General features: G+C 42.9%; 1 pseudogene; it reads left to right on the plus strand.

The window, feature by feature from the left end:
- The window catches only part of LOC144374691 (secernin-1-like), a 53,283-nt pseudogene that overhangs the window by 1,360 nt on the left and 24,894 nt on the right, over window positions 1-27,029 (plus strand).

Consider the following 27,029-nt stretch of genomic DNA (forward strand, 5'->3'; position numbering starts at 1 on the left):
GGTTTTGAGAGTTCAGCAGGAAACTCAAGTCCATGGTGGAAGGCAGCGTGGCTTGGTAGGACAAGATGGCGAACTGGGAGACCACCCTGACACTTGTTGCTGTGTCAAATAAGAGTCCCTCAATGATGGACTGTTCTTTCCCAGTTTTTTATCTGTTTCTGTAGCATTGATGGTTCTTCCCTTTTCTCTCTCTCGACTTCTACCTTGAGTTGTCCTCGTACCCCTTCTGTTAGGCATATGTTGTATCTCGTACCACTTCTGTTAGGCATATGCTTCTTTATGACATCATTTCTGATGAATTTTTTATATGGACCCTCATGCTTTGGGTGGCACTTTACATACCATAATGCCCAGGGGTCCTCTGAGGGAGAGCAGCATAAAATGCTGCTGCCCATCTAGACTGTCGCAGCCTAGCTGAAAGAATGCCCAAACTCTTCATAAGAGAAAACAGAAGTAGTTGATGATTTAGGTCAGTTTTAACTGCAGACTAGGCTGGTATGGTGATTAATTTATTAACCTGCTGTCTGCTGTTGAGCATGAATATAGTTTTAAGTGGCCAGATAGCTGTCTCCTGTCTCAACTGGCTTCTGGAGTTTTGGGCACAGTCAACAAAGGGGCTCAGAGCAGGCGGGCTGCTGCCTTCTTGCCCTCACTTGTGGAGTGTTTTCTCCCCAGAATATTCTCCTTCCGTAATCCGTCTTGTACACCTGGTACCATTTCAGATAGCCATCGCTGTCCATGCTCAAATATTGTCAGATGAAAAGATCACTGAAAAGTATTGGGACTGTCCAAATTTAAAATAAACAAATCAGTGTATTTTCAGAAACAGTTTTTTCAGTCTGAGGCCATTTTCCATGGTGGCCCTCTTGCTTTGGACTTGGAGCTGTGTCGGGTGGACTTCAGCGTGGACTTCCATTCATCTCAAGCCTCCCACCCCTCCTCCACCCTTTCTCTCCATGCTGGGTGGGTTGCTGGGCCTCACAGAGAAGGCCTCCTGCTTTGTTGTGTGCTCTGGGCCACTTGCTGTGCCTGTTGTCCTGGGCCTCGGCCACCTGTGCTTTGGTGGCTCAACACATCAGCCCTTTTTGCATGTTGGTCTGCTCAAAGCCAGCCAAACTCTCCGTTCTCCTCTGCAGTCTTGTACTTTTATTCACTTTGGATAAGTCGTGTTTTTGCTTGTTTGTATAGGCCAGAGAGAATACAGTGGTACACTACAAATTCAATATATTCTCTGCCCAATTCAGGAAGTTTCACACACATATTCCGATTTTTGTGTGTTCCTGAGACAAAAAATAAAAATGTCCATTTTAACAGTATTGGATTCTTACTCCCCTGAAGTGGGTCAGCTGCTGTTTGTATGGGGGAGGGGGCATGTGCTGCATGCTCTGATCTGAGCCAAGCCCCGTCCCTGCTTTATAAGAGACCATTTCATTTATTTCTGTATGACAGCCTGGCTCTTGGAGGCATTTTCAAACACACCAGGCTGCTTCTTCCTTCAGATGGGCAGCAGGTAGGCTTGGGTGTGAACAGAGAGTGCTGTCTTCTCCCTTCCTCCCTGTCTCCTGCTTCTCGTGAACCTCATAGAATCTCCCATTTCCAGCTGGAGGCTTAGCCTGTGGCTGTGCTCAGTGCTCCATCTGCCTTGGCCCAGAGGCTGTGTTTTAAAACATTTTTTTTTCATTATTTGAGTGTTCTTTCTTTGAAAACCTCCTGCTGACTGTATTACTTGCTGTCACCTCCGCTAGGTTCTCTCAAGAGTACCCCTGAGAGGTTCATTTGATGTTCTTTCTTTGTGTTTCCACTACATTATTTTCTTTCATGGCTCCAATGTCCACATTAATACAGCAAACAGATCTGCTTCCAGAGCCTCTATCTGTTCTCAGTAGCATCTCTCTGCACGCACCTGCCCTTTTTAACCCTGGAGTGTTCAGACCTGCTTCTTTTCCAGTATTTCTGTTTATTCATTTCTTAAATCCTCGGTGCAGGCCATGTGCCAGATGCATGCTAAGTTAAGCATCAGGGCTGAAGTGGTGCGCCAAGTAAGGCACCGAGTTAAGTGGGAGGAGGTACACTGAACAGAACATCAAAACTGGACACACAAGTTATATTTGGTGTGCACCATGAAGGAGGCCATGGCATGGTGGGAGAGCATGTGATGAGATGCTCCTGCAGTGTCTGGAGTGCTGGGAAAGCTGATGCATAGGAAGTTCTCCATAATGGCTCCATTCTCTGTGTCCTTTCTACTCACAAGTGACATGAAGATAGCAGTGCTGGCCTCACCTTGCAGGTTGATGAAAAGTCAGAATCTCTGGTTCCTAATGCAGAATCTGCCTTGTAACTGCACCCTAGTGTCCTTGAGATTGAGAAGCACTGCCCTAGGCTGGATTCTAGCATTTTTTTGACTCTCTCCTATTATATTACTCCTGTCTAAGATATTTCACCTGTTTCTTGGATTAGTTCTTGAATTTCTTTACTAATTTAGAATTTGTATTCACCTGTTCCTGGTCGGTCTGTTGGATTCCTTTGTGCACAGTTGCCCAGTGCCTTCTTCAGGTCCTTCCTCTTGCCTGTGGTAAGCTGCATAACCAATGCAGAGTTCTCTGCTTAGCATTGAAAACTCTTCATGACTCAGTTCTGCCTCCTCTCAGGTGCACAGCATGTTTCTATGACTTCAGCAGAGCATATGTAGCACATTCATTCTTTTAAGAAATATTTTCTAAGCATAGCAAACAGTTGTTTTTAGCGATATGGACAAGTAAGCGTATTCTTATTTTTCTTAATGTTAAGTAAGAGTATTATATACTTGGTGAAACTATGAAACTTTTTAAAAGTTTATTTAGCTCTTACTTTGTTGAGTGATTTTGCTATTTTTAATTTTATGAAATACAATTGCTTAATTTTATGAATTAAAATAAGTGAATACTTGTTGTCTTTTCTTACAAATTTCTGGTTGGTTGTGATCATTAGTCTCTATTGATCTTATTGATGTCTTCAGATTTCATCATTTTCTTTTAAATTTCAAACCAATTTCTCTATCCTGTTATCCTAATCTCATAAAGATCCTAAATGTCATTGCCTTTCTAGTGCACCATGTCTTGATTTGACCACACTGACCCTGTGTTGGCTGAGTTACTACCTGTGTTCTTTGTCCCTCTGAGTACCCATGGTCTTCATCATATGGAGAAGTGGGTATCTCCTGCCATGTGATTCTGGCTCAGCCCTGAGGTTTACTGTGGTCAGTGGGACATTAGTAAAAATGACCTCTCAAACAGAGGCTTAAAGTGGGATTTGTCCTCCTGTGTTTCTACCATCATTTGCACAAGAATCTACCCAGGATTGGAGATGGTCCAGAGTGAGGACAGAGGTGAGGAGGGACAGACCCGTCTGCACCTTTTGTCCAGGATAGAGCAGATCAAACACACAGACAGAACAAAGGAGAAATCATTGTTATTTTGAGTTTTGGTATTTTGCTGTACCCTTGTAAGAAAATAGCTAAAACACAGACTGAGAACATAATATTCCAAAGGGGAAGTCATTATTTCTTTGTTAAGAATCTGAGCATCGCTGTTGATTGCTAAGCTGTACTCAGCCCTTTCCTGAGCCCAGGGCTCCTTTGTCCTCCTCCTCCTGCCTGCCCTCCATGGTTGCTCCTAGGCCACTGTTTCTTGCCAGAAGGACCACAGTAGTGGCCTCCTCGCCTGCCTTCCTGATGCTGGGTCCCTCTGTCTTCAGACAGTCCAAGCCTCAGATCATGTTGCTGCCCTGCTGAACCCCCCGAGTTTCTCTTGATCGGCTTCCTGCCTTCCTGATGCTAGGTCCCTCTGTCTTCAGACAGTCCAAGCCTCAGATCATGTTACTGCCCTGCTGAACCCCCCGAGTTTCTCTTGGTCGGCTCCCTGCCCGCCCTTCAGCTTGCTGTCTCCCTCTTGTGCTCCTGCTCTGTGCTCCTCCCGCATGGTCCTGTTACCTTCTGAAGGAGGTGAGACCAGCCAAGAGAGGTCTGGCTGGCTGCCAGCCTGTCATGGCTGGAGTGCCCTCTTCAGGCCTGCCTCTGCCCTCTCCCTCTCCACTGAGCTCTGTGGAGTCTCCCTCTCCAGTCAAAACCACATCTCCCTACTTTGTCTTCTTTCTGAATTGTAGTATCTATCATGATCTGGAGTATTTCTGTGTGCATTCTCTTCTGCCTGTTGGAATGAACAGAGTGAATGCCTGTTTTATTCTCCTGTGTTCTTAGGCCTTAGGGACTCAGTAACTATTGCTTGCATTAATGGATAACTACTTATTTTAATTTAAAACATTGTCATTTTGGTCAGTTGGTAAGTTGTATTGCTTTAACCATGTCAGCCTTTTTCATCCATGGTTGTGTGTGTGTGTGTGTGCTTGTGTGTTTGTGTGTGTGTGTGTGTGTATATGTGTGCAGAAATTTAAATATACATGAAAGATAGTTATAGGTGAAAAGGATCTGTTTTAAACCAGTACTTTTGATTATTTTATTTCTATTTTTCAAATGATGTTGACATTCCCTTTTATTGACTCTTTTTTTAAGGACATTGCATCAGATTATGTCATGTGATGGAATCTCTGAGGTCACCTTTTTACCTGTCCATAAAACTATAATTTCATCTGTGGGGTTCCTATTTCTGAAAGATTATCAATAAAAATACATATTCATTTGGAAAAAGGGGAAAATCTTTTTAGGTCTACTCTTAGTCAGTGTGTGTGTGAAGTTGCTGAGAGAAATAGACGTCACCCAGTGGACCTAGTGGGATTCACAGGGAAAAGTAATGACACCAAAGGAAATATACAGTTGGATAAAAGGAATTTGTGGGGCAAGTGATAGATTCCCTACCTGAAAGTGTTTCAGTTATATAGTGAAATAAGTAGAAAAGCAAATACACATACACACCCACTTTTTTCCATATTTGCTTCAAATCTATATTTGATTTTGTTTTAAAGAAAACAATCTACACTTTTAGGAACCCTGTGTGTCCCTCCTAAATCCAGCCAGCCCTAGGTGAGCATCCTGTGAATCTGTTCTTCAGCCACGTGGCTTGAGCACAGAGGAGGTGTGCAGATCGGCTGGTCAGGGTTTGTTCTGTAGCCATGCTTTTGAAGCACCTTCATTCTAGTTACCCTTTAAACTCAAAATTTATTGAGGATCCAAAGAGCTGTTTTTTATGTAGGTTATATCTATCAGCATTAGCTGTATTTGAAACTTAAATTGATAATTTTATATAATGTTTTAATGTAATGAGAATAATAAAACTATACATGCAAACATAAATAAAATTTTGATGAAAGAATACCTATATTATCCAATGAAGAAATAAGCGGGAATGAAAACCCAAAACCAGCACTTTTAAGTGGCTTTTTCATTCTTTGCAAATGGTTTTAAATATTGGACTTAAAGGACAGCTGCATTTCCAGCTCTGCTTCTACATATGTCCTCTGGAAAACCCTACCTTGACCTTGGGAGAGAGTGACTTTTTTGAAATATCTGAGGCCTAGGGTCCCCCAGGCCTATCCAGCTTACACTTAGCAAACTGCCCTTGTGTGTGGATGGTGCCGCACCCCTGGTGTCACTCTGCTGCACCTTCTGTGTAACACTGCCCTTTAGGTGTGTCCTGTTACATGGGGCTAATGATTCACATTCACTAGTGTATGGGCAGAATTCTATTCTGTGAGCCATTACATATTCAGTTCTCTGTTGTCTTGTTGTGACTCATTTGGAAATGTGCGCAGCTGTATAACTTCATGAAGCAGTGCTGTGCTGCTGAAAACATTCTCAAGCATCCTTTTGAACCTGTACTAGGAGTAAAGGAGAGAGAGGTGCTGCAGCCTGCTTGCTGGGGGCCAGGTTGCTGGGCCGTGGGGTGTGCATTTTCATCTTCCACTCTGTGTCATGCCTCCAACTGCCCTTGGAACTTCTGTCCATTTATGGGCTTGTAGTAGTGTGTATTGAATTTTCATTTTTCCACTAGGCCACCAGCTTTTGCTTTGTTGTCAGGTTCTGTGTGTTGTGAATTTCTGTTCTGTCTGTGTTGTAATCAGGATAGTAGTGAATGCATCTAGACTCTCTAATGTCTAATAATTATGTTCTTTAGTTCTGTTATGGAATTTTCATTGCTGATTTTTGTAGCTTCCATTTGTTGTTGGAATTCTCCATCTCTCACCCTTTTATATATATATATATATATATATATATATATATATATATATATATATATATATATATATATATATATATCTGTTTTCTCCAATATTTTAATCACAGTTATTTTAAACTCTGGGTAATTTTTCAGCCTATATTAATTATCTTTTTTTCTATAGATTACTCATCTCTTATTCTTTGCCTTTTCCTATCTAACAGTATTTTATTTGTATGTCAGATGGTGATAGATGATCACCGTGGCAGAGAAGGTTTTCCCCCTCCCTGCTTGGCCAGGCTGGTGAGGAACTGGTGCAGGTGACAGCAAGCTGGGCTGGGGTCCTTGCTGACCTTGGGAAGGCCTCTGCTTCCTGTCTGTGCTTGGCATAGTTGGGCTGGTCAGCTCTGCTCAGCTCTGAGGGCTTGCTAATTCACTTCCCTGGGAGATGTTAATGTGTGGTGCTTTTGGCCTTGATTCCTTACACATCCTGGAGTTTTGTGTTTAAAGCAAGCATTCTGGCTTAGCAGAATTCTTCTCTCACATGCCTCCAGAGGAGCCCTCAAGGTGGCTTTAGACACACCTGGCCTGGTCTCTCAGGCTTCTAAGCACAGCCCACAGTTTAGCAAAGTCCCTTAGGGAAAATGAACCTTGTTTTCAGGACCCATCACACATGCACTCTGCTCCTTAAAAGGGACACACTGACTCCTACAAACCGTGCTGGCTTTGCTCCCTTGGTAGAGTCCCTTAAGGCAGCCCAGTCACAATTCTTAGTCTGCACCTGTAGAATTAGCACGTGTGCCCAAATCAACAAATGACCCCTGAGAAGAAACCAGCAGTCACTTTGTTCCTCACTTTGAAAGAGCTCCTGCTCTGGAGTTCCAGTTCATCTCATTTTCTTGCTTTAGCAATCCCCTCGTGTTGGTAAAAATACAGTTTTCATTTTTCTCTCTCAGTTGCCAGTTGCTACAGGGGAGGTTGGTGTTGGGGCCTACTGTGCTTCACCCTGCAAAAGGCCCTTGACTTTCCTTGTTTTACTGAATGCAGCAACAAGATGAAACCTGCAACAGCAGTCTTTGTGTATTGAAGGCACATTCTGATAAATCACAGAAGATCATTGCTGACACCTTCTTGCTCTGTCCTCGCAAGGTAGCAAAAGGATGAGCCAGCTTCTGAGATCTCCTTTACAAGGGCACTAATATCCCATTCCTGAGGGCTCTGCCCCTCTATGCACTCACTGCCTAGAGGCCACCCCTGACACGTTGGAGGCTAGGATTAAATCTGGGAATCTTGGGAGGAATGCAGGCATTTGGACCATAGCTAGATGGTTGTTTATGTTCAAGTTTTAGGTGTGTTTGAAGGAGAAAATGGATTAGCATATACACCAAATATATTTGATTTATGAGACAAATAGCTTACATCTCTGTAACCATCACATCCAAGGAGAAAGACACTGATTAAAAACAGCTGCCAGTTATATCACTCCTTAGACATACTTTTCAGGGTTCACATATGATTTCCTATGTTTATTACTTGAGAATTTTGGTTCTTTATCCACTTTTGGAAGTAGGTCATCTTGAAATAATACACTGCTTTCAAGTAGATCAGTAATTTTGGTTTGCTATTATTGTATTCAAAATTTTCTCTTCTTCCCCCATTTTATTTCACCAGATGCTCACAGTTTTTCAGATAAAAACTATTTTTCCTTCTTACTGCACTATTTAGGAGACTTAGGAAGGGTTAAACAATTGCATGACAAATCCAAATCTTTGTATATTTAGAGCAGAATGAGAAATCGCTCCTAAAAACTGTGTTTCAGTAACATTCCATGACTATTGCATCAATATTGCTTTGCTCATAGGCCAGGGAAATAACTGGAATTTTAGCATTCAGGGAGTTAAAGATTGAAGTATTCTTCTCACTTTTAGAATCACTGGAAATCACAGTGCATGTGTGTGTGTGCAGGAGACTTGAGGAGTTCTGAGTCCCAAGTGCAGTGCAGTGGGAGAGTTGCTTCCTGTTCAGAGTGTGAGTCCCAGAACCTTTATCTTTTCCTTTCCATCTGGCTTATCCTCCTGTCTGAGTCCTGTCTGGTTGCTCCTCCTCACATTCCTATACCGCGTTCTCCCAAGTCCATAACAAAGAGATGCCTTTTGTTGAGTCAGTGCATGTTGGTGCTATTTAAAAACAAACATGATTGAAGAGTTTATCTCAGAAAACATGCTGGAGACACACATTTGCTAAGGGTGTGTGATCTTCAGTGAATTCTTTCTATCCTTATTTATTTTTCCTTTCACGCTCTCAAAGATCAATGAATTTAATGAAATATAACTTTGCCTCCGGTTGAAAGAGTTCTCTGGTCCTATTATTTGAACAAAAATAGTGGACCTAACAGCATTCGAGGATTGGGGAAGTGTTGGAAACCTATGGCGGTTAGTTGGAGTAAACTTTCAATTGAACAAGTGTTTAAAGAAGTAATGCTATTTATTTCAAATAGCTGCAAATATTTTTAATTTTTTTTGTATTGTCCAACTTTTTTGGAATTTTTAAATCATTTACTTTGTGTTGTTAGGGGACAAACCCAGGGCTTCACATGGTAGGCCAGGGCTGTACTGAGCCACATTTTGTTCAAGTTTTAGTTATCAATATCTATTATTTTTAACTTTTTAGTTGGAAATACATGGTTTGGGGAAATGCTCTTGCTGGCATGAAATAGAACTATTATGAATATTAAAAAAACAGACTTTTCTCAGAAGGTGCACTTCCCTCAACATTACAGTGCGCCAGAGCCAGTGACAGCGAGGTGGTGTGTGGAGGGAGCTTTTCCTTTGAGATTTTTATGGTGACACACTGACGTACTCACCAGGAGCATGACAGCTAAGGAACTGTGTGACCCTTGCGGAATTGGAATACCAGGTTGGTACAGGATTGTTTCTTTAGAGCACCTCTGAAGTCTAAAGAAAATATTGAGTCTCCACTATTCCTCTGAAGTGACCACACTAGGTTTTGCCATATTTGAAAAGTACCCTTTTCCTAATGATGACACATTTTTTGTTTTGTTTTTTTTTTGTGTAGGTTTAGCAGGTCCCTGGAGAGTAGTTTAGTTTGTTTCTTCCTAGAACTCAAACCAAAAAGTCACACAGTGGGCCATATTCAGTCCTTGGACACAGTGAAGTGGGGGCAGCAGATGGTAGGAAGGGTTGTGGGTACAAGATATAGAGTGTGCCTAAAAAAGTCCAAGTATGTCAGGAATTTAAGAAAGTAACCAATGTAAGGGAAAAATTTTATAGGAGGTCCTATATTAGAGTTCTCCTGAGAAACCACTAACATATAGATTTATTATAAGGAATTAGCTGACAGTTATGGAGGGTTAGAAGTTCCAGCTTCTGTCATTAGCAGACTACAGACCTGGAAAACCAACAGATACTTCCAGTCTAAATTCAGAGGCCTGAGAATCCACAGAGCTGGTAGTTGAAGTGTTAGTTTGAAAGTCGGCATTTTCTAAACCCAAGAAGGACTGAGTTTTTTGAGTCTGAAGACAGGAAAGGCTAGTATCCCATCTCAGGCGTCAGGTGGCCACATCAGCTCTCTCTTCTAGGCAGGCCTTCAACTCACCCCACAGGAGGGGAGCAGTCTGCTCACTGGTCCACCGATTCAGAACCACCCTCACTGACATGCCCAGAGCAATGTTTGACCAGTACCTGAGCACCCCTGGCCCAACCAGATTAACACATGAAATTAAGTAAAACAGCTCCCTTGGAGCTGAGTGTGAGCCAGCAATGAACTGTTGAATTTACTTTTAAAGATGTGACACTGGAACGAATGAACACTGTTCTGGATATCAACACTAAAATAAACCTACTTGTTCATTAATTCAGTCAGTAAGTATTTATCGATCCTCACTTTTTGCAGGGTCCTTTGCTAACTGCTAAAAATCTAATGGTCATTGTTATGTAGGTGGCTCCTCCTTCCCCAGTTCCTTGGTTCCTTAGTTAATTACAGTTGTGATGGACCTTGATGGCTGTTCTAGCAGTACAGATGTTGACATCCTTTCCTGGTAGCTTTAGAGAAGTATGTCGCAAAGACCTGCCTGGTAAGTGACACCTGGGTTGAGCTCCAGGGAGTGGAGAAGAGGGGTGAACACTGTAGCAGGGAGCAGACAGCTGGGCAGGTTCTACATGTCAAGGGCTCTGTGCCCAGAGCCAGGAGCTCTCCAAGGAGGTGAGTGCGCTCACCAAGAGCTGATGGCTGGTCCTGTCCTAGAAGACAGAGACGCAGGGTTTTGACTCAGTGTGTTACTAGGAGCAGATGGCACCTTCCGTGGAAATGAGCTGGTCTAAGAGCATTGGAACCTCCAGGTACCAACTGGAAAGAAGACATCCCATTAACAAGTTTTTTTTCTAAATGAATTGCTCAGTGGTATACAAATTAAGGATAGCGTCAGTCCCTGAATTCTGACTCAGCTGACTTCTTGCTGCTCCACAGTGAGCTGCAGGTTTTGTTTTTTCAGAGACAGATTAACAGTAGTAATTTATCAGTTTTATTTGCATTCAGTGAAATTGACTCTCTGTGGAATACACTTCTGTAAGTTTGACAGATACACAGTCCTGAATCCTCCCCAGTGATGATACACAGCAGCTGTCACCCCCACATTCCCATTTGCTTCTCTTTTGTAGAACCCTGCCCTCATGTCAACCTTTGTAACCTCTGACCTGTCCTTATAATTTTGTTTGTCTAAGTGTCATACAAATGCAGTCTTATATGCAGTCTTCTGAATCTGGGTCCTTTCATTTACAGAATGCATTTAAGATTCATCCACGTTGTGTGAGGCACTGAATTTTTTCCTTTAATGGCAGAGTGGCCTTCTTTTGTCTGGATACTTAGTTTGTTTGCCCATTCACCAGTAGAAGAAAATCTGGGTTGTTCCCAGTTTGGAGGATTATAAATAAAGATACTATTAACACTTATGTACATTTGTATGTGTGCGTGTGCGTGTGTGTGTGTGTGTGTGTGTGTGTGTGGCTGCGAGTTTCAGTTAGTAATACCAGGAAGAGGGGATTGTTGGGCCCTGAAAGGTGCATGTTAGGAAGCTCCGACCTCACAAGTGATTGTGCAGGTAGAGGTGACTGTGTGCATGTTCTGTAGTGGCCCAGACCCTTGCTGTTTTCAGGATTCATTCTGTTCAGAGAGTCTATGGTATCTCCTGGTAGTTTTGATTTGAATTTTCCTAATTATAAATTTCCCTAATTAATTAATAATGTTGAACATTTTTATGTTTAAAGATATAACATTGGAATGAATAAGCACTGTTCTGGATATCAAGTATAAAATAAACCTAATCTGCCTCTGAAAAACCAAACCTTCAGCTCACTGTGTAGCAAAGAGTCAGCCTCCTCAGAACTCAGGGGAGGGACACTGTCCTTAATTTGTGTAGCACTGAGCATTTTATGACACTCCTGTATCTTTTCTGAAGTGTGTGTTTCAGTCTTCTTCCTATTTAAAAAAAAATAGTTTTTTATTATTGCTTGAGGGCTCTTCATGTATTCTGAATATAAGTCTTTATTCTGAAATATATTCTGTCAGTCTTTTGTTTGACTTTTTATTCTTGTATCAGTGTCTGAAAGTTAATTTTGATACAGATAAAAGTTTTCAATTTATTTTTCTTTTGTGGATCCTACTTTTTGGTAGGGTCTGAAAACTGTTTTCCTAACTCAAAATCACAAAAAAAGATCTTCCTAGGTGCTTTATAGTTCAACACTGAAGCTTGTGATCCATTTTGAGCTTATTTTTGTATGAAGGGTGAGATATGGGTCCAGGTTCATCTTTTTTTTGCATCTGGACATCCAGTTGTTATCATTTGTTCAGCATCATTTGTGGAAAAAACTTCTCCTTATTCAATTGACTCCCTTTGCAGCTTCATATAACATTAGCTTCCTATGTTAATGCTGACCTGTTTCTACAGTCTCTGTGTGTGTCTATAGCAAATGCCAGGCTGTCTTGATCACACTAGCTTTATCGTACACCTCAAAAATGGGTAGTATACATTCGTCAACTTTGGTCCTCTTTGTCAATAATTTTTATCATTTTAGATTTTTATGATTGCTTGTTGAAAGCAGAATGTGTTATGGAAACAATCCAGGTAGAAGTAAGTCATTCTTGTACCTGCAGGTGAGCCCCTCATGTTTTCCTGTGGGCTTTCAGTGTGGGTAGGAAGGGGGAGGATGGCGATATGAGGCTTGGTATAGTTGCCGGCTGCCCCCTCTGGTGATACCTTGTGCTTGGCGTGGGGTGGATTTCCAGGTGGTTTTACTCCTTCTCTGTCTCCTAGCTGCTCTCAAACACTTCTTTCCTCACACCTCCCCTCAGTGGGGTGGTGGAGAGGGTGGGGACTTTCTTTCCCAGTAAGCCAACATTGTACCCTTTGCTCTTGGGGGTGGGTGGTCTTGGGGTCCTGCCCACTCCCTTGCTGTGGCTGCCCCCTATTTGATGGTTCCCTGGGGCAGTAGTGTTTTCTTCCCCTTTCCTCCTTCCCCCTAAAGCTTTTCCATGGGGTGTGGGTGGGTCTGAGGAAGAAACTCATTCCCAGAGCTTCCCAGCCAGCACTGTTGCTGTTTAACCAATGAAGACATAGATGAAGCCCGCGGGGTCAGTGGAGAAGGTCAGATGGAGGATCCGAGGCCCCAGGGGCTCCACTCTGCTCTTCCTCCTCAGTCTGCATCTCCTCAGGATCTCTGTGGTCTCTGCCCCAAGGACAAGTGCTGGCTTCTTTGCAGTTGGGTTTTTCTCCCTGGATTTGGGGCTTCATGGTGGCCCTGTGACCACAGCGCTCTGATAGATTCACAAAAGTCTTGAATTTGTGACTTGTCTAGCTTGCTTTGCTGTGAAGCCAGGGGGAATATCTTTCTAGTTTTCCATACCTGAGGAGGTGACCCAGAGTGTGTGTGGAAACCTGCAGTTCAACAGTGACAGTTTGAACTCCGAGAAGATTATTGACCTGCCAACCTAAATATGTATCATCTATTAGTATATTTCTTATAATTTATTTCCAGCAGCTTTTAAAAAGCTAATTAGCCTCTTTTTAAAAGGCAGTAAGTAAATTCATCATATCAAGAAAAAAAGAGCAATGAATGTATTTCCTTTCTGAATCTCCCTCTGTGCTTTCGGCTGCCTCGGTCTGGAGTCGCAAGGCACCTATGGGCTGGTCAGCACTCAGACTCAAGGCAGGGAATATCTAACTCAAACACTTGAAATTGAATGAAAGAAAATATTAAGAATATAAGGCTGAATATTAATGAAACTGAGAAATGAAAGATACTTAATAAGATATATTCAAAGTAATGAGCTTCTTAATAAGATATTTAATAAGATATATACAAATTCATAGGCTCCATTAAAAGATATTTAATAATATATATATTAAGTCAGGCCCATTAATATATTGCTGCTGTTAAATATGTTGATTGATATTTTTGTCTGAGTTTGATAACCTACACTGTTGCATTATTTCAAATGAAATATTATATGTGTACATACAAAGACATATCAACATGTAAAAATCTGTTCTAGACTTTCTAAATTATTCATTATTCATGAATGTGTACTTTGGAGGAGTTTTATAGATTATAAAATATAATTGAATAGTTATAAAATATAATAGATTATAAAATATAATTGAATAGTTTTATAGATTATAAAATATAATTGAGTAGAAATGTGAATCTTGTGTTACTTGGTCTAAGTTTTCCCAAATAGATGACTTTGAAATAATGAGAGGGACCTGAACATGGGAATTCTGAGTTTACTAAAGTTTTCATCGAAGGCTTTTTTTATTTTTTGTGTACCTGGGATTGAACTCAGGGGCACTGGACCACCGAGCCACACCCCCTGCCCTATGTTGTATTTTTTTAGAGAGAGGTCTCACCAAGTTGAGAAGCGCTTGGCTGTTGCTGAGGCTGGCCCTGAACTCACAATCCTCCTGCCTCAACCTTCTGAGCCGCTGGGATCATAGGTGTGCACCACTGCACCTGGCACTTACCTAATGCTTTAAAATATTAAAGTAGCATCTTCTCTACTCAGTGCCTTTCATTTGTGATGCAAATCTACGGTGTCAATGATTTGTGAAGACCGTTTTGAGCGCTGGGAACCTGCCAGTGTACAGCATTGGCTCTCTAGAACCCTCAAAGTCAGGTTCACACTTCATTGAAAAGCTCACGAAGACCAGCATTTACTCTTTTCCACAGTTCTTTCTTCCACACTTTGCTCAAGGGTATTTCTCCAAGCCCATGCAGGTGCTGTTGCCCTAAATAGGTTTTCTTCTCCCTTTCTGTGGGCCCCGACCCTTGACCCTTGCTCTTCCCCCCCCCACTCCTGGCTTTGACCTCACCAGCCTCAACCTCCATACCCCATTCCCCTGACCTCATCCCACACCTGTTATATTTGTAATTTGAAACTTACTTAATGTCATTTTTTTCTTTAAACTATAAGCATCAAAAGAGCACATCTGTAACTCTGGCTACCTGGGGAGCCAAGGTAGGAAGGTCATGAGATCAAGGTTAGAGCTCAGTGGAGAGCACTCTCCTAGCATGCACAAAGCCCTGGGTTCCATCCCCAGCACCACAAAAAATTTACAAGAGCAGGTCAGGACTGAGGCAGTTTTGCTCTTCAGCACACCCCCAGAGCTTGGCATGGTGCTCACAGTAGGTGCTAAGTCATGATGTTTTGGCAATTTGGGATGGGAGACACATAACTTCAATACCCTGTGCTCATTGATATGATAAACAGTGATAGAATTGCTAACATAGAAAATTAGATTTGATCATTTCTTATTGACACATTAGTAAGTGCAATGGAAGAAGACTCACTAATGCCATGACAGCATTTAATAAAGATTTGACCATAGAAAGCGACTGAACCTTGAAGACCAATGAGAAGCAGGTACATGAGAGAAAGGGTGTGCAGACCAGGCACAGGAGGCTGGGGCAGTTGTTTGGTAAGGGTTACCAGGGAAAGCCACGCATGGCTGGAGTCCCTGGGGAAGGGTGAGTGGCACAGTAGAAACTCCCTGGAGGGGCCATAGAGGCAGGTGGGCCACCGTGGTAGCTTGGGGGAGAGAGAGTAGGAGTCTGGACTTGAGTGATGCTATTCCAATGGGGTGATATGGAGTTGGCAGCTCAAACTTTTTCCCCTCTGCTAATAATTAGATTCAATCTAATGGGAGCAATGATGTGCTTTGTGGAAAGGAATATATACATGTATTCATTCATCCTGTATTTCTCTCTGCCTATCTGTCTGTCTATCCATCCATCCATCTATGTATGCATGTCAGCATTGGTGATCCAGGGGTTTTTAGGGGCTCCCCTTGCTCAGGGACAATGGAGATCTGTGATCACTGATAAGTGAAGCACAGGTCCTTGCGGCAAGCCTGTGGAGTCAGTGGATGCTCCCCATCACAGCTGCAGGCCTTGATTGGCAGTAGCCCGCAGTGTGGGCCGTGTTTTGTTTTCTGTCAGCAGTGTATCACAAGTATTTTCCTCAGTGGGCTGAACATACCCTGAGTGGGAGGCTGATAAAAGCAGCCCCATTTTCATGCATCACCCTGAACTATTTCAAAGAGAAGAGGAGCAGCTGTGACAGTGTTCACAGGAGCCACTGGGGTGGTCTCATCTTTGTAGTCTAACAATAATAGTGCACCCTGGCTTGCATTCCTCAGCTGGAGAAGAGCAGAGGTGCCTAAGCAAGACATGCTTCCTCCTTGACAAGTCTTAAAACCGCATCTGCCATCAAGGAAATGATATCCTTGCCCTGCTAGGGAATTTCTCTTCAAAGTAAGCGCAGAGAAGTCATCTTCATAGATTTATTACATGTCTGAATCCATATTTATCACATACAGTTACTTGAACTAATGTATAACAGCTTGGTATTTACTTAAACAATCCAAAGGGTTTTTATTTCCCGCCTAGCTGCAGGAATATACAAAGAAGTCTTGTACACATGCAGAAGACCATCGTAGTAAGAATACTCTGCTCCACAAGTAGGTCTAAGTATTGTTGTTCCTGTTTTGTGATTTGTGGGTCAAGAGCCATCTTTGTGTATTTCTGAGTGTCCTATGAAAAAGTTATCTTACAAAGGGACTTTGTAATACATGTGACGTGACCAAATATATTAGCAAGATGTATTGGGTTACAAGATATAATTGAGTCTAAAACAATGAATATCTGATGAATGTTATATAGATAAGCATGTCAGTAGATATCATATCCATATCAATGTATATATTTATATATCATAGTATTATAATAATAGATATAGATGTCAATAGATCAATAAGTATATACTATAGAGTAGATCTTGGGACATGGTACTAAAACTTTAGTAGTTTAATGTTGAACACTCTTGAGTTTAAAAATGTGAAAAATTACATTCCTTGATGGTGTGACTATCTGGTGTTCTATTTTATAATATCACCATAGCTCCTTCAACAGCTCAAATTACCTCTTTTCATACAAAACATATAGCAATTAAAAATGCACAAAAATAAAAGTGAATGTGCCATATAACATTATGCACAGTACAATATAGAGCAAGTTCTGCATGAATGAAATCAATCACCATGTGCTTGGATCTAATTAAGTTCGTGTTTCTGAGAACCTTAAACAAAAGGAAGAATTAAGACCATCTCAGAGGTCACAGGAGATCAGAGTCAAATGCCAAATTTGTTTCTAGAGAACAAATGTGTCTGAAAAAGCTATTATAGATGGTAAATTTAAGCAGATGTACATTTTCTTGATCCATAAGAAAATTGTCATTTGTTCACTTAAGTTGACACAGATTTCTACAGAGCGAAGAGTCTTATGAAATAAGAGCTGGTACAGATTGGTATCTTAATCCAGACATTACATAGACAGCTTTGACAGTTTAAATAATAATGACAAAATGAAGGGGTAGATGGAATTTTAATAATAATTATTTTACTAGTATGTCCACTAGCATCTATCTAAATGAGATACATGTACCATTTCAGCTGTGTTTGCAAACATGAGGCTTTCACACAGACACCCAAGATGTTATTTTAACTGCTATTCCTTTCACCAAAGAGAAACAAAATATTTCATCTCCTTATTGCAGCAAAGATTTAAGTGTAACAAGTGAAGCATAAGCCAGGCGCCCTGCAGCTGGGTTGAATCAGGGGTTTTCACACAGGGCTCAGACTGCCTCCTAGGGGATTCTTGCTTGCCTGGGACGCTCTTGTGCCCTGCTGTGAGTGACACATAGGAGCAGTGCCCCTTGGGCTCCTGAGGTGCCCGTGCCTTCCCCTCCCTGTGGAAGGGCTTGCTGGCTGCTGCAGGGAGCTGCAGGTGGTTTCCTCTGTCCCTTTAGTATTAGTGTCTTTGTACTCACTTAACCTCTAAATACTAAATGAAACTGAAATTATTTAAGTCAGCTAGCAGGAGAGATAAAGCCTACTATTACGAGTGTGTATTTAGGGAAAAAAAAGAAATGAAACTTCAATTGACTAATACTAGCGATAAAGAAAATTATGCTTAATTTTAACTGTATTTTTGAACAGTTGAGACTTGTTATTATAGACAAATTGCCTGTTGAACAGTGAGATTGGTGAGTTTCTATTACCATCTATGTTCACATTTTCTGTCCTTGGTGAGGATTGGGTGTGGGGTCATGGGCTTGAGGAGTCATGATTCACAAGAAGAAAGAGGGCAAAGAGAGATGGGAGCGAAGTTCTTGTGCAGTCACTTTCTCCAGAACTTGCATTCCCACACCGCAAACCAAAGAAACGTCTTTGGTAATAAAATTTCCTGAAGCACTCTGTCGTATTTTGTGTGGCAGAAGCAGCTGTGCATCAGTCTTATCATGAGTGCTGATTTGTCCATAGGAAATTTGTGACCAGGGTGAGTAGCCAAATGTCCCGTGGATAATAGAAGCAGCAGCATAAGATCCACTTGGCACCTCCTCAGGTCTGCTCTTGAAAGCAGAGGCGCATACTTACTGACCCCACAGTCCTGGAAGCAAACTCTTTATTATTCCCATTTCTGAATGAGGAAAGTGAGTCACAGGTGAAGATAATTTGCCCAAAGACATTAAGTCCAAGTATGAAAAATCCTCCTCTACTGTTATTTATTAAATAGCCTTGACTCTGTAGACAATGTTATTTTCCCAGCAAGTGAGTTACCTAGAACAGAAGCCTAAGCTTGCAATGCCGGTTAAAGACCAATTTGGCCCCGCAAAATACCAGGGTCATGCATCCCTGCTAAATAGAATCTTTTTTTTACAGGATCTGCTGCTTATATATTCAAATGCAAATGATCTACTTCTCTGTGATATTCTGCTACTCCGTAGATGGCCTGATGGGTAGTGTACGATTTATCAGTCCTAACAATGAAACTGTTTCTTACAATTCTATTGTTTTCTAATTTTCCTTCTATATGGAAAACAAGAACTTTCATGTTGGTATGAATATGGTTTTTTTATAAAAGAAGACTGAGTCTTAAACTAGAACAAGGAAACAGGGAAAAGTAACTGTCAGAGGAAAATCGAACTTGATTAAGATTCATACTGAAACATAAGTATGTGACACAAGCCCTCAGGGAATGAATGGTGTGTGTGTGTCTTTGTGTCTGTGTGTGTGTGTGTGTGTGTTTTGTGCACACACATGTACATGCACATATGAATGCACGCTGCTTCTTGTTTTTATTTTCTTGTCTGTTTATCTTTCCTTTGCTCATAGGCCCCAGCATGGATCTCTGAGAAGTAGTTCCAGAGTTCACACTCCTAAAGTCTTCCTCTGCAGACTCTCCTTCTGCCTCTCACACTGGGTTCCACACACTCAAATTCCCTAGATGGATTTTCCCTTGGAACATAGAACCCCAAATTCCTAATTTCACCTCTCTCTCCCTCCTGCCAGACCTTTTCTTTGGTTCCTCTTTGTTAACCTGTTCTGTTAATCATGTCTGACCTTCTGAAACCTCTAGCTCCTCCCTGGTCCTCCCTTTGTAGCCTCAGCTCCAGCCGGGTTCACGTGGCATGTTCACAGTTACTGACTCTGTGTCCTCAGCTGGCCAGTTCACTTCATCTCCCAAATAAGGATGATGGCGTCCCCCTCACAGGCTCCTAAGGGGGACAGAATTATGTGGTGACTATAAAATTCTGAGCAGGGAACTTGGCACCTAGGCTGCATGTTAGCTATTCTTTATTATGACCTCCTCAGTGTGACCCCATGGTGAAGTCATTGTTTCTCACATATATAGAAGATTCATGAACTGCTTCATCAACCAATTGCATCCAAGGACCCCAGTGAACAGGTACTGTCCTCATGGAGCCCACAGCCTGGGAGGACAAGTCAGTCTGCCAAGGGAGAGTCCAGTCACATTTAACTCTAGTTCCTCCCACTGAAGTCACAAAGCTCAAAGTGCCTTGCAGGGTGAGGTGTGGGCTGCAGTTTAATGGGTAAATATACCCGTATTCACTGCATACGGATTTTAATTTACTACAGCCGAGACTGTAAACAAATAATTTTGCAAATCCTGGGACAAATATTTAGGGATGTGAGTTCACTTCTGTGTATTGTTTCAAGACTTTTTCACTAAATTCAGCATCCAGCTGGTAACTGGCTGCATGCTCCTTTTCCCCACCTGGGGTGAAGTTCAAGTCAATCAGCCACAATGAATATGGCTCAGATCTCCACTCTCAGTGCTGTGACAGGCGCTGTAGGGAGTCCAAAGGTGTCTCTGTTCTTTGGGATTTGAGCACACGGAGTGGTCACATGCATGAAGCAGTGAAAGCAATAAAACACAGGACAGGGCAAGGAAAGGGAGGAGAGCCATCAAAACATGTCAATCTGGGCAGGGTCATCAGAGAAAGAGCCTGGTCAGTCAACAAGGTGGTCAATCGCAGGCCTGCATGCCCTCGAGAGGCTCTGGAACGTGGGTCTTGTTTTCAGGGATGGAGAGCAGGCAGTAATGCTGAGGAGTCACTGGAGAAATACTCAAAACCTGCAGGCTCACGGGGGACAGTGACCAATACCGCACAGTGATAGGAACACTATCTTGGCCAACAGGACTGGCGAGGACACAGGGAATCTTAAAATCATGATATTTACAAACCATGGGTTATTAAAAGCCTCAAAGCCACAAGAGAAAATGTCCTCCCCTGTGTTGGTGGCAGGGATTCTGACTCGCATGGCCCTGTCTGGTGCCCTTGCGAGACACCTAGGCATGAGTTGGCTTCAGCAGGAGAGTCAGGACTGCTCTGGGGAGGAAGATGGGCCACGGGGAAAGTGCCCATTTCCTCACCTGCCATTGATGTTCTGATCCTCTGTTCCTCTGGGGTTCTGTTCACTGACGTGCAATCCCAGGCCCATGGGGATATGGTGCAGAGACCCCATGGACAGCAGGGTCTGGGGCAGGACTTGGGCTCAGGTCAGGACTCCACTGTGGAGGTAGACTGTCGCCCTGTGCATCCTGAGTGGGACTTTCTGTCTCTGCCCTGACTGACCACAGGCAGATCTGGATCAAGTCTTCTCACTGAGGAACCTCTGCAGCTTTCCATTCACCCCGCAGTACTGGGCTGTCCTCTCTCACAGGCCCCTTCTGGACACTGTACTGCTCTCTAGATTCACGACCCTGGCAGGACCGCAGAAGTTTCTTCTCACTGGTTTTCCATCACATCTATCAGCTGTCACCGTGTTCACTTATCAGCATTCACAGGCACATGGGCACACACACACACCTGTCATCCCCGGTTCTTGGGAGCCTGAGGCATGAGGATTGAAGCTGGAGTCCAGCCTGGGCAACTCAGTGAGACCCTGTCTCAAAGTGAAACTTAAAAAAGAGAAATAAATTTGATGAAAGAATAAATGGGCACATTATTGTGCCAAGAGTTTGGGGGATTTGGGTGGTTTGATTTTGAGAGGAGAAAAGAACCCTTTTTCACTAAGAGGGATAAAAAAGGTCAAGTTTTCCAAAATGTGCAAGTGGAGAAGCCTTCGGCTCAGGAGCTATGCTGGAGACACACAAGCTTACTGTCCGACCTTTATTGCCTGATGGAATATGACTTGCCGAGAATCGATTGACCTGCATCAATTCTTCTTTGAATGAAGAGTTTGACAAGTGAAGGAACTACCATTGGCAGAGCTCTAGGCTCCAGGGGAGGATCCAGCTGTTGGGATCAGGTGAAAAGGAAAATAGCCATTTGTTATGCAAAGAAAAGACAATTAACTTATCTATGTGTGCCCTTGGATACACAGGAACAAGTGACTTCAGAGGTATCAGTGACATGTTTTTTCAGCCATATTCTCAGTTGCAATGGAGCAATACATTAACAAAATTGAGTCCTTCTGTATATTTATGTTATTTCTTAATTTGAGAGAAAGTAGAAGTGTATTCATATTCAGCTGTAAATCTTGTTTTGCAGTGAAACACTAGGAGTGGGATACAAAAAACTTCAGTTGTAGAATAAACACATCACTTTACCTAGTTCAATTGTTTTCCTTTTCATTTTTCCACCTCTATAGCAACATAGCTTATTAAAAAGCAAAATGTTTACCTGACATGCCTATGATCCCAGTGGGTCAGGAGGCTAAGGCAGGAGGATCACAAGTTCAAAGCCAGCCTCAGCATTTAGTAATATTCTGTCTCAAAACAAAAATAAACAAGGGCTGGGGATGTGGCTCAAGTGGTAGCGGGCTCGCCTGGTATGCGTGTGGCCCGGGTTCGATCCTCAGCACCACATACAAACAAAGATGTTGTGTCCGCCGAGAACTAAAAAAAATAAATATTAAACATTCTCTCTCTCTCTCCTCTCTCACTCTCTCTTAAAAAATATAAACAAAAAAGCAAGTAAATAAATAAATAAATAAATGTATGTCAGAGAGATGTTGCTCAGGGGTGGAGCCCTCTTGCCACTCCCCAACCCTCTGCCCCCCAGTTCAATTCCTAGGACGAATGGGAGAAAAAAAAGAAAGAAAAAACACTGTTTGTTTTTACAATGTGGAAAGCTGGGCTATATTCACTTATATTCACTAGCTATTTCATCATGACTGTTTAGTTAGCAGGAATGTGTCATATTGAATTTATGCATTTTCTGTTGGTAGTTTCCAGAAGACTTTAACCCTTGCTATTAATTTGATGAATATTCATTTAGGATCTGCTCTGTGTTAGGCTTCTTTCTGGAGATCGGGGATATAATAGTGAGCACAAACCATTGTTATTTCCAGCCTCTCTTAAAACTTGCTTCTTCTTTGGTTACTTTTCTGAATCTTCTTGTTTATTTTTCCCCCACCCCCCACCTTCCCTGTCTTCCCTCCTGGGCTAGATAAGATGCAGGATTTCTCAAAGCCCTCTCCCTGGACTCCCTCTGCCTCACCCTCTCCCCTCCACCACCTCATGGCCCTGCAACATTGCACATTTACATCAGTCCCTCTTCAATCCTCTCCTCTCCTAGGCCTTGTGGTCTGGCCATGCACTGGAAATTCAACTTGGAAATTTAGCTCTCAAAACAAACACACTCGTCTACTGAGATATCCAATGAGTAAAAGGCATTTCAATAAATTATGATGAACTATGATAAGAAAAAGAAACAGAATAGTTTAAGAAAACACTGGGCTGGAACCTAAACTGGACTGTGTAAAGGAATCACTATGGAAGTGATGTGAAGTTGTGACCTGAAGGTTCATTTAACATTAGTTAGACAGAGTTCAGTTGTCTGAAGGCCATGTTCCAAGAAGTATGTGCAAATGCCATGGGGTAGGGAATGTGCATTCTGAGGCATGGAAGAAAGAGCAGTGTGTGGGCTCTGGGAGGAGAGAAGTGAGACAAGACTCTGGAGAATTCACCTGGGTGTGAGAAGGGAGCTTCTGAAGTCGGTCACAAGTGTTGCTTCTTATGCTGAGAAGCCATTTTCAGCAAGCTGTTCACTTTACCGCATCTTTGTCCTCAGCAGCCTTCTACCTAAACAGAGCCAAGGCCAGGTAGAGGCCGGAGCATCTTGGCCTTGGCAGTTCAGCACTGAGCTATGGCTCTGGGCAGATGGTTGGCAGCAAGGTTGGAGGTGCATACGTGGCCTTGGGCTGGTAGCAGTGGTGATTCTCAGTTGGACAGAGGTGGGGAGGAGGATGGAGGGGACAAAGATGGTGTCCAGGTTTGTGCCTTAAGCAGCCAAGTGAGTGGCCAGTCAGGGCATTAGAAGAGTGGCCATGCCAGGAGACAAGGGTGGCTTGGGTCTGTTGAGTGCATATTGCTGTGAGACTCTCAGTGGAAACGCCCAGCAGGCAGATGGTTACGGGCTCTGGAGCCAAGAGAGCAGTCTTGCTTTGTGGCTCTGAGTTTAGTATTCATCAAGTAGCCTTGAGTGTAGACATGTCATCCACAGATTAAACATGGTCACCGCAAGCTCAGAACCTGATTCTCTCTTTGGACCCCTTTCTCTTTCTTACTGTTTACATGTCAATTGTCTAGTCTTGTCAGTTTTCTCTCAGTGTTTTTTTCTTTCTTTTATTTAGTTTTTGGGGGTACTGGGGTTGAACTCAGAGGCCCTCCACCACTGAGCCACACCCTGAACTATTTCGTATTTTATTTAGAGACAGGGTCTCACTGAGTTCCTTAGTGCCTTGCCATTGCTGAGACTGGCTTTGAACTCATCATCCTCCAGTCTCAGCCTCCCAAGTTGCTAGGATTAGGATCATAGGCATGTGCCATTGCTCCTGGATCTGTGTTCTTTCTTATTCACGTCACCGTTCCTGGTTCCAGTAGTTTTACTGGGTTCTTGTTACTTTTCACCAGAACTATTGCATACTCGAGGGTGGTGGGACTGGTTTCCAGAAGATTCATCAACTAGTGGAGGGAGCCAGGAAGGCTATGCCCGTTAGCACTGTCATTTGTCTGAGAGTGTTGGCCATGGGGAAAGAAGGAAGGAACCCCTGGGATTTAGGATACAGAACAGGGAGGTGAAAAATCATATTTGATTAAACTGGTCAGGCAGACATCAGGATTGCCCTTGCATACAGGCAGACCAGGATTTTTTCCTTTTCATCTTAGCTGCTATTATGCACCAAATGACATTTTATTCTACCACTCTGCTCTCCATACCTTCAGCTGGCCATAATAATTCTTTCAAATGAAAATGAAACAACTTAGAACTAGGGATGTGTATTTGACAGACATTTTTCTAAATAGTTCACATGTATAAAACCATTTGATACCTATAAATATTCTGTGAGGCCCCTGTATTATCCCATTTTACAGATGAGGAAATGAGGAACATGGATGGTATGGAGTGTCTTTCCCAACATCACACAATTTATAACCGGTCTGGCTCCAGAGTCTGGACCATCCTCCAGGAAAGTGAGGCCCTGAGCATGTTCTGAGCACCTCTTAGTTGTGCTAAGAACAAGGGCTCCAGGAGAAATGCATCCAAGCAAATATTTAAACATGCAGAGTGCCAATGTCCGGCAGGGGACAAGAGCACACTCGGCAATTTCTTTTAAAACCAGGCCCCCTACATAGCTAAGAAGTCATTCCGTTCTTCAGAGGGGGTTGAGTTCCAGGAGAGATGGCTGACATGGAAGGCACTTTCTCGAGGGAAACACCAGGGTGACCTCTGCCATTGTGTGCCCCGGGCACCTCCACGGTCCCTAAGCTGCATGTGAGGAGCGGCTGCAAAGGCAGCATCCACAAGTTAGGTTGGGTGGTCGTCACCAAGGTCGCCATCATTTCCAATCAGGGGAAACAGCAGGTGAGTGGCGGCCCGCCTGTCTCAGGTAGGTAGAGGGGGGCCTTGGCGGAAACGGCATTTTCCTACCTGATGGCCTGCAACCCTGAATCTGTCAGTCCGGACTCTCCCCCTTCTGTTTCAGATTTTATGGAACTTTCTAAATAGGCCATTTAGTATTTGTTACTCCTTTGGAAATGAATTTTCTGGAGCCAGTATGAGGTGTTAAGCATTTATAGACAGAAGATTTGGCCAAGAGCATAGAGGGTCTTGAATTGGCCTTTCACTGTACAGAAGAACTTGAACAGACTCAAGTGCAAATCCAGATTGGTAGAGGGGGCTGCGGGTTTGTGGAAGTGAAGTGTATGATGGAGCAAGTCATTTTTTTTTCCAGTATCACTTAGTGATTATTAAGGCTGCTTTTTAATCTGACTCACTCAGATGGAAGTGCCAAAGCATCAGTAGTAAACAATCAGTGTAGTTAAATTACCGAGGCTGGCTTTGAATTTGTGAATCTCTTGCCTCAGCCTCTGGAACTGCTGGGATTATAGACGTGTGCCACTGCACCTAGCAAAGCTTTTAGTTTAATTGTGGGGCATTTGGCCTGCACTATTCCCTTTGGTTTGGTCTGGTCTGGTCTTTGGAGCCTAGTGCAGAAGTGCAGTCCAAAACCATGCGTTTCTATCAGTTTTAAATTCCCAAACCAATGCGGCACTTAACATCCACTTGTGACCTTTCTTAGTTGATTTGGGCTGCTATGATAAAGGTGTCATAGACTAGAGAGATTAAACAACACATGTTTATTTCTCTTCTGGAGGTTGGGAAGTTCAAGATCAGGGTGCCAGCAGATCCAGTGTCTGGTGAGCACCCACTTTCTGGTTTGCAGATACTGCCTGTTCTTTGTGCCCTTACATGACAGACAGCAGAAAGAGGACAAGATCTGGTGTCTCTTTCATAAAGACCCTAATATCATCACAAAGGCTCCATCCTCATGACCTAATCACCTTCCAAAGGCACCTCTAAGTACCATCACATTGGGGGTTGGGCTTCAACATACAAATTTTGGGGGCGGGGTGACGTATAAGATCAGTTCACAGCCTTACCTTCCTACATCCAGGCCTCTGGTTGAAGGCTGGGAATTTTTTAGTGTCCAGAAGGCTATTGTTTTAGTCAGATTTTTAGCTGCTGTCACCAAAAGTTCGGACAAGAACAACTAGAGACATAAAAGTTTATTTGGCTCATGGTTTCAGAGGTCTTAGTGCATAAATGGCCAACTCCATTGCCCTGGGCCCAGGTGAAGTAGAGCATCATGGAGAAAGGTGTGATGGGGGAAGCAGCTCAGGACCTGGGCACCAGAAGCAGAGAAAAGCTCCATTTTCCAGGGACAGAATATAAACTCCAAAGGCACACCCCTGGTGACCCACCTTCTCCAGCCACACCCTTTCGGCCTATAGTTACCACCCAGTTAATCCATATCAGAGCATTGATGCACTGAAGGCTCGTGTAACCCAATCATTTCACCTCTAAACTTTCTTGCATTGTCTCACAAGAGCTTTTGGGGGCACACGTCATATCTAAGCCATAACAGCTGTTACCCCAAGGGGACTTACAAACTTGTTGATTATGGGAAGAAGGAAGGTAATTGGCAGAGTCCTCTAAGGCTAAGGGGAGGGGTGTTGACTATTTTCATTTGTTTCCCAGGGGCAGCAATTACATATCCCACAGTAAATCTAGTTATAACTTAGTTTTACCTTATTTGGCATACAAAGGGACAAGGTCCCACTTATCTCTAGAGCCACAGATATTGAAAAGATATGCAGAGTTCTTACAGGGGCTTTAAGTAAATAAAGTGCAGGTGATTCTCTTCCTACATGTGAGATGTATAAATCTTTCAGGTTTGGGTGGGGCTAGCTTGACATCCCTGCGACAAGCCTGTGAACACCAAATAAATATTTTCCCATAAAACTAGGAATTGCATTTAGGAGCAGTTAACTCTCAGGCCCAGAACAACCTAGACAAAGCATAAAGTTTGGAAGGATCTGAGTTACACTGAAAGTAGATCTCAGAATGAGACTACAACTTTAGCTCATTTAATTTTATCCCTTTCCCTATCTTGATCTTACTCAGGTTAACGTGTGGTGGTGGGAGGGAAATGAGGCACGG

This window comes from Ictidomys tridecemlineatus, unplaced genomic scaffold, assembly GCF_052094955.1.
Source record: "Ictidomys tridecemlineatus isolate mIctTri1 unplaced genomic scaffold, mIctTri1.hap1 Scaffold_82, whole genome shotgun sequence".
Taxonomy (NCBI): domain Eukaryota; kingdom Metazoa; phylum Chordata; class Mammalia; order Rodentia; family Sciuridae; genus Ictidomys; species Ictidomys tridecemlineatus.